The sequence below is a fragment of the Camelina sativa genome, chromosome 6 (assembly GCF_000633955.1).
Source record: "Camelina sativa cultivar DH55 chromosome 6, Cs, whole genome shotgun sequence".
NCBI classification, from domain to species: domain Eukaryota; kingdom Viridiplantae; phylum Streptophyta; class Magnoliopsida; order Brassicales; family Brassicaceae; genus Camelina; species Camelina sativa.
The window spans coordinates 12921483-12928188 of NC_025690.1; the positions used below are offsets into that span (position 1 = coordinate 12921483).

At 36.3% G+C, this 6706-nt stretch overlaps 1 long non-coding RNA gene across 1 annotated transcript; it reads left to right on the top strand.

The window, feature by feature from the left end:
• Positions 2286–2818, top strand: LOC109133441. The gene is made up of 3 exons (XR_002038540.1): positions 2286–2344; positions 2546–2636; positions 2721–2818. It is a non-coding gene; the product is annotated as an uncharacterized LOC109133441 (long non-coding RNA).

A 6706-nucleotide genomic window follows, 5' to 3' on the forward strand; every position in this document is an offset into this window, starting at 1 on the left:
AAAAAAAAAAAAAAAAAAAAAAAAACAGCTTACAACATATCTATATTAAATAACCATTTTAATTAAATAGTGTATTATTATATTTGGTTGACGAAAGTATTTATGTTTGTATTTTGTAAAGTACTAACTATAGTTAGTAGGAGGTGTATATGTTTTCCTTTACATAATCAAAATGGGGGGTTAGTTCAAAAAAAAAAAAAAGAAAAAATCAAAATGGGTGGTTTCTTATGAGGAATTAAATTCTCCTTTGCAAAGAAAAGAAAAACAAAAAGAAGAAACCAAAAATTTGCTCGCGCTACGTTCATCCACTTTCTGACTTCCCGCTGCTCGCTTTTACTGCTAAATATATGCTTATTGCTTACCTTTCTTCTCTTCTTTATGCAGTACTCGATTGAAACTTTGCATCTTTTTTTTTTGTATCGGCTCAATTCTTCTTCCTTTCTCGTAGGCGGCTTTTGAAATCCCAGGTAACTAACTCCTCGTACATCAAATTACTTACTTCACGAACCGTCTCTTGATATTCGTTTTCCTCACTAAACTATAAAGTATAATCACAGTCAGTAGTTTTGTATTGCTTAGTCTTCAGTTGCCCTTGCTTCATCCTACCTTAATTTGTGTTTCAATTTTTTTTTTATAAAAAGCTTAACTTGTTTTCTCATCTTTCTTTAGTTTTGCAATGGCTGATACTGGATGTAGAAGAAATCTTGAAACCGGACTGGCTGTTTTCAGAACAGCTGTTCACAATAGCAGCCTCTTACTCGCACATGCTATAACAATTCCGTTGGCCATGATTGCAGTGAGCCTCAGAGATTCAACTGATGCATCAAACCTGGATTGGGGCCCAACAGATCTCATAGTCCCTATTACATGTTTCATCATACTCATTAACTTCATCTATGCTTTGAACAGGACCGTGGATACAGATGCATATAATGGTAATGTGGGTTACCCTAATCTCTATACCTTCGTTACAGCTACTGGTGGGATACTTGTGATGGCTTTCTTTACAGCCATAGAAAATGAACTAAAAAATATGGAAAGGTTTACTGCAATAACTTTGTGCTTAAGTGTATATTTCTACCTTTTATTTTCTATGATTTTGTTCAAGTTTACCGATGATTTTGATCTCGCTGGAGGTTTCTTAGCCGCTTCTTTTCAACTATTCTACGAAAAGGCAGAAGATTATGACATCTTATCCCTTCTGTTCGTCAGCATGTTATTGGCAGCACTTAAGTGTTATTTACTTGGAGGTAAGGGTTTAGTGGTTCCAAATAGGCTTCCCCGACCTGTAACTCAAATGGTTGATACTGGATTTAAAGTAAAAAATGAAGAAAGATTGGCTATGTTAAGGACAGTGGTTCGCAATAACAGCATAGGACTCGCATATGCAGCAATAGCTACATTTGGCATATTCGGTTTAAGCCTCATATATATATGTCATCAACACGGGTTTACGTTGGAGAATTTGATTTGTCTTGGCATCCTCATTTGTCTTTACTTACTATGTCACTTGCTTTATGCAGAGAACAGAACAGTGGATACCAATGAGGTTACTGTAAACAATTACCCTAACCTTTACTCTTTCATGAAAGGTATAGGAGGACAGCTCGTGCTTTTTGCTTTCACAGCATTGGACAACGAGTTGAAGGAAACGAACAGGTTCAACGCTATAACTCTCTGCACGATAGTGTATTTATACATCGTGATAGCTATGGTTCTTTACAGAATCAGCGAAGATTGTGATCTTGCTGGTGCCTTTTTAGCCGCCGCATATGTTTTGTTTTACGAAAACTCAAAAGGTTTTCAGGTCTTAGCTCTTATTATCATCAGCATACTCTTAGCTTCCTTCAAGAGTATTTTAGTTGGTGGTGAAAATATAGCGGATCCTAGTGATAGGCTTCCACAGGTAAGGTTGGGGGGTCGGCGGTCAAATAGCCGATAAGAGTTAGTATTAGGGTTATGTTAGAATTAGGATTATAGGATAGTATTAGGGCTAGGGTTAGAGATAGAGGTAAGCGTTAGGGCTTTCTCAAATAACAAAATGGTTGTAACTTATTAACTCATCAGAACAGCAAAACAAAAAAAGGCCAACTCTCGAAGGACAACTCTACATAGCTACAGAAGCTTTACATATTATGCGGTGAGATATTTCAAACTACTGATATATATTGATTCAAAGGGTTCGGACATGCTCTGAAGTAGTCTTTCTTCTACCCTCCTTAGGATATGAGATGCTTTAGTTGATTTACTGATATGTTTCGTTGCCACAGAACCTTTGTGTAGGCCCAGCAGAGATTGAAGGATGACAACATGCTAATGTATCACACTTTCCCAGATTTCTGAGGTAAGAGCATTGTCTCGCCTCTGACCTTGTTAAAAGATTTGGCAAGTACATTCCATAATTTACAAATAGCAATTGTTCACTTTTCCTAATCGAAGATTTTGTTAACATAACCTCTTTTCTCGCTTGTGTGTATGTGGTCATACTTGTTTCCTCCCACGCATTGTGTTGTGGAAGTTGATACTTTGCTCTAAATTGTTGCAGAGTACAGATTCTGGTCTTCCTGGGTTTCATCATCATTTACAAGAAAACCAATCTCAGTTGTTGCAGCTATGATTCTTATTTCTGCAATACTGTATGGACTTCATCCAAATTCCTATTTTCATAGTAGTAGATGATTTGACCAGTTACATGTCTAAAAATCAAATATTTCTTGCAGACTACATAGACTTGTGCTGCTTAAGTGCTGTGAAAGTTCTTTGCTTGGACAGAATCAGCACAAGGTCAAAATCCTATATAACAAGCAATGCAGACAATAAACAGGTTAGAATTTTATCTATGTTTTCTAGTTATCTCTTTATGTTCATGTAGTATTCTGCGGTCTATTTGTAAGAATCAAGACAAAATCAATGATCTTTTTCTTTTTAGATTACAGAATTAAGAAGTTCGGTTACTCAGATCGTAATTAACATATCGGGACAAAATGAAGATCTACTCATTGCCACCTTGAAACTACTAACGTTATTCACCATCACGATCAAGGAAGGGCTGGAGCTAGGACACACATGGAGACATCTGTTCAACGGTCACAGGGTAAGTGTTGAATCCGAATTATTACTAAGTTTCCTTTAATGTCTGTTTTGCAGGATTTGTCCTTCTTAGTTTAGGATCTTTTCGATTTAGTTCCTTAGTTTTTCTTTGTAATTAGCGAATTTTTAATTTCCCTTTCTTGTAAAAGAAGACCCTAGAAGGTCAGGCTGATGAGCATATTAATAAGGCTCCTTGCAGCTCTTGTAACACTACTTTTTATCTAATAAAAAACGAGTATTTTCTTCTAGCAAAAGCATATTAGATTCAGACTAAGACTCAGCTGCTGGCAACTTATAATAGTCAGGCTTGTAAATCTCGCTTATCGCACATTATCCTCTGCAATATGGAGAGAGAGATCTAGAGAGCAACCGATTTTGTCTATAGGTACTTCGAAGGCTTAATTAATATTTTCAATTTGTCTTCTTATAACGCTGTAATATTTAATTCATGGTTTCACCTTCTCCAGATACACACTTAAGCGTCAAAAAAAGTTGTGGCAGCTAAAAGATTCGGCAGGTGGAAGTTGTTTACGTAAGGAAGAAATCTCTAAATTGTTTGTGATTGTTCTGTTTTGGAAATTGTGGCGTGATTCAAATCCCAAAGATATCTTTTCAAAATGGTGTGACATATCAATGGCCTTCTTTAGATGGTGACACCGTGAAATAAACTTCCAAGCAAAGGCACGTATTTCTTTGACCTGGTCTTCTTATTAAACTATGCTCATTGAGATGTATGTGGCGTTCATTTTTTTTACTTATAAATCAGAAGAAGTAGAGTTTCACCACATTTGACACCTTCTGCATAGGTTCATCTATGTTTCAGAAATAGTAACTCAAAGTTTTAAATGTTGCTCATTTTCTGCATTGATAGGTTGCTGCCATTATACCTATTGTGCATTTGATTGCGAAACTGGAAACATCTGGCGAAGGAGTATTGTCTATGGTTTTAATAGCGAAGATCAAACTCATATCAGCATTGTATGTTCCTCTCTTTTGGCTCCATCTATTTCTTTGGTCTTTTCAACTCACTTCTCAAGGCCTTCTTGTTATATCTGATTCTGATGTCTGTTTAAGAGCATGCTGACAGGTTTGTGCTCAAACTGCTTTTTCTGAGTTGTTGGCGCAACATTTCAAACTTGGTTATACGTAAGACCATTGTTTCATACGTTTTTTCTTTCCCAGCATGTCTTTGCTAATTTTCAAATTTAGTAGCGGATTTATCTTTCTTACATCTACAGTTGGCAATGAATCTCCTTGTATCTTTACTTGTTCGTTCTCATGTTATTCAAAGAGTTTATCACAATGTCACATTTTGCTTATAATCTATTGGGTTCTTTAGCAACATGTCTTTGTACAAGAAGTTGCTGTTTGCGGAATCACTGAAAAAGCCATGTGTGGAGCCGAAAGAGAAGACAAATAATGCAGTGTGCTCCACCCAAATTAACTTGGACAGCTGATTCAGATCTGAAGGATAGATATCTTTACAAAAATAGTGTGATGTATCTGTTTTGGATGGCGTTATCCACTCAGTTTCTTCTTTAGATGCTCAAAGTGAAATAAACTTTCAAGAAAAGGTTTGACATAGTCTTCTTATTGAACAATGTTCATTTATGTGGTTTTCATTTGTTTTTCTTATAAAGCATTGGCAGTAGAGTTCCACCACACTTTTTGCTTAGGTGCCTCCATCTTTCAGAAATAGTAACTCAAAGTTTTAAGTAATGCTCAGTTTCTGCATTGATAGGTTGCTGCATTTTTTTACTTATTGTTCCTTTGGTTGTGCAACCGGAGACATCTAGCGCTAGAGCCCGTCTACGGTTTTAGTTAGAGAAAATCAAACTCATCAGAAATTTTATGTTCTCTCTTTTGGCCCAATCTATATCTTTGATCCTTTCAACGAACTTTGTCATAAATATGCTGACAGCTTTGTGCTCAACCTGCATTTCTGAGGTTTTGCCTAGTGTTCAAAACTTGGTTATAGGTAAAACCATTGTTTCTTGCGTTTTTACTGAACTTTTGCAGCATCTCTTTGCTTAATTCCAGATTCAGTAGCGCATTTATCCTTATTAAATCTAAAGTTAGCAATGCTTGTCCTTGTATCTATAATCATTCGTTCTCATGTTTAGCTTTAATGATACACTTGAAATCTTGAAACTCAAGTGTGCTATTGGGTTTGTTTGAAGTCCCTTCGAAAGCTGTACCTTCACGAAGTACACTTCAATGATGAAGAATCTGTTCGCATAGATCTGGCAATGCGGATGTGGCGACTTTCACTGTTGCGGTGCCATCCTTACTGAGATTGACCTTAAATGATCTTAACCAAGGAGGTTATGGAAATGGAGGCTATGTGATAAATGCCCCTGCTTTGAAATACTTGGACATCAGCGGGCTTAACGGTCTTGAGTCTTGTCTGATTGAGAAAGCACCAGAGCTAGTGACGTTTCAAATATAGCCAATGAGAACATCCTGGAATCTCTAACTTCAGCCAAACGTCTTATATTACACTTGTCACCAAAGGTCATCTCCAGCGGCAAGAAGCGCTGATCGTTGCTCAACAAATTTCTTTATTAAAGAAATTGTTTTTTTTTTATATTTTTTTTAATAAACTCATCAATAAACTAGCTACATCTGTTACTTTTTATCTTAGTACCGTTTCTTCCGTTTCTCTGTTGAGTAACTCTTCTCCTCTTTTCCTCTTCTCTCTCTTCATATTATTATTTTTTTAATAAAAGCAACTCATAGAGTTACGCCCACTGGACATGCCCTTAGGTAACATTTTTCGCCTGGTTATTTTCTCTGCAATTGGGCTAAATAGACAGTAACACTGTTTCCTGTATTAAATGTTACCCTGTTTTGTGTAAATGTACTCAGATTAAAGTTCCTATTGGTAAAATATTCGATAAACTAGTCTTTCTAGAGCTACTTACATACGAAATAGAGTGGTAGGATCTGCTTTCGATCATGCTCGCTAGTTCTCCTAAGCGAATTCACTAGTCAACTACCTCTTTTTTGTTTGTTTCCACATCTCTAGTTTTAGGTAATTTGTTGAGCTAGATGACATAAACTGCATTTTTCTCAGGTATAACTGCGTGTGGACTAAAAAAATATGTACGAACGGAAATGGAATCCACCAAAATGTGTACCGGAATGCTTGTTGTTCCATCTTGAGACATTCGTGTGGATAAGATACTAGTGACAACGAGAAGATGAGCATGATGAAGTTGCCACATACATCTTTAAGAACGCAAGACGCTTGAAGAAAACAACTCTCTCCACAAAATGTGTACCGGAATGCTCGAAATTTTTTAAAAGAGACGTGAGATGTTGGTAATTTAAGTGTATCAACGGTTATATTAATAAACCATTGTGACTTTTGGTTTGTGGTTATTAAACGAATGGTTGCAAACATTCGTAAACAACCGTCGGACATATATATAAATACACTCTGTTTTGTTGCATAAAAACAGAGGAGAGATCACGAGAAGAGAGAGAGGTCGAGTGAATCTCTTGTGATAACACAAAACAAACACAAGAAAAATTCTATTTGTTTCTCTTGTATCTTAGCCTAGAACAAGAGAGAAACTTTGATTGTCGTATCCTGCGAGAGATTTTGTGTAAC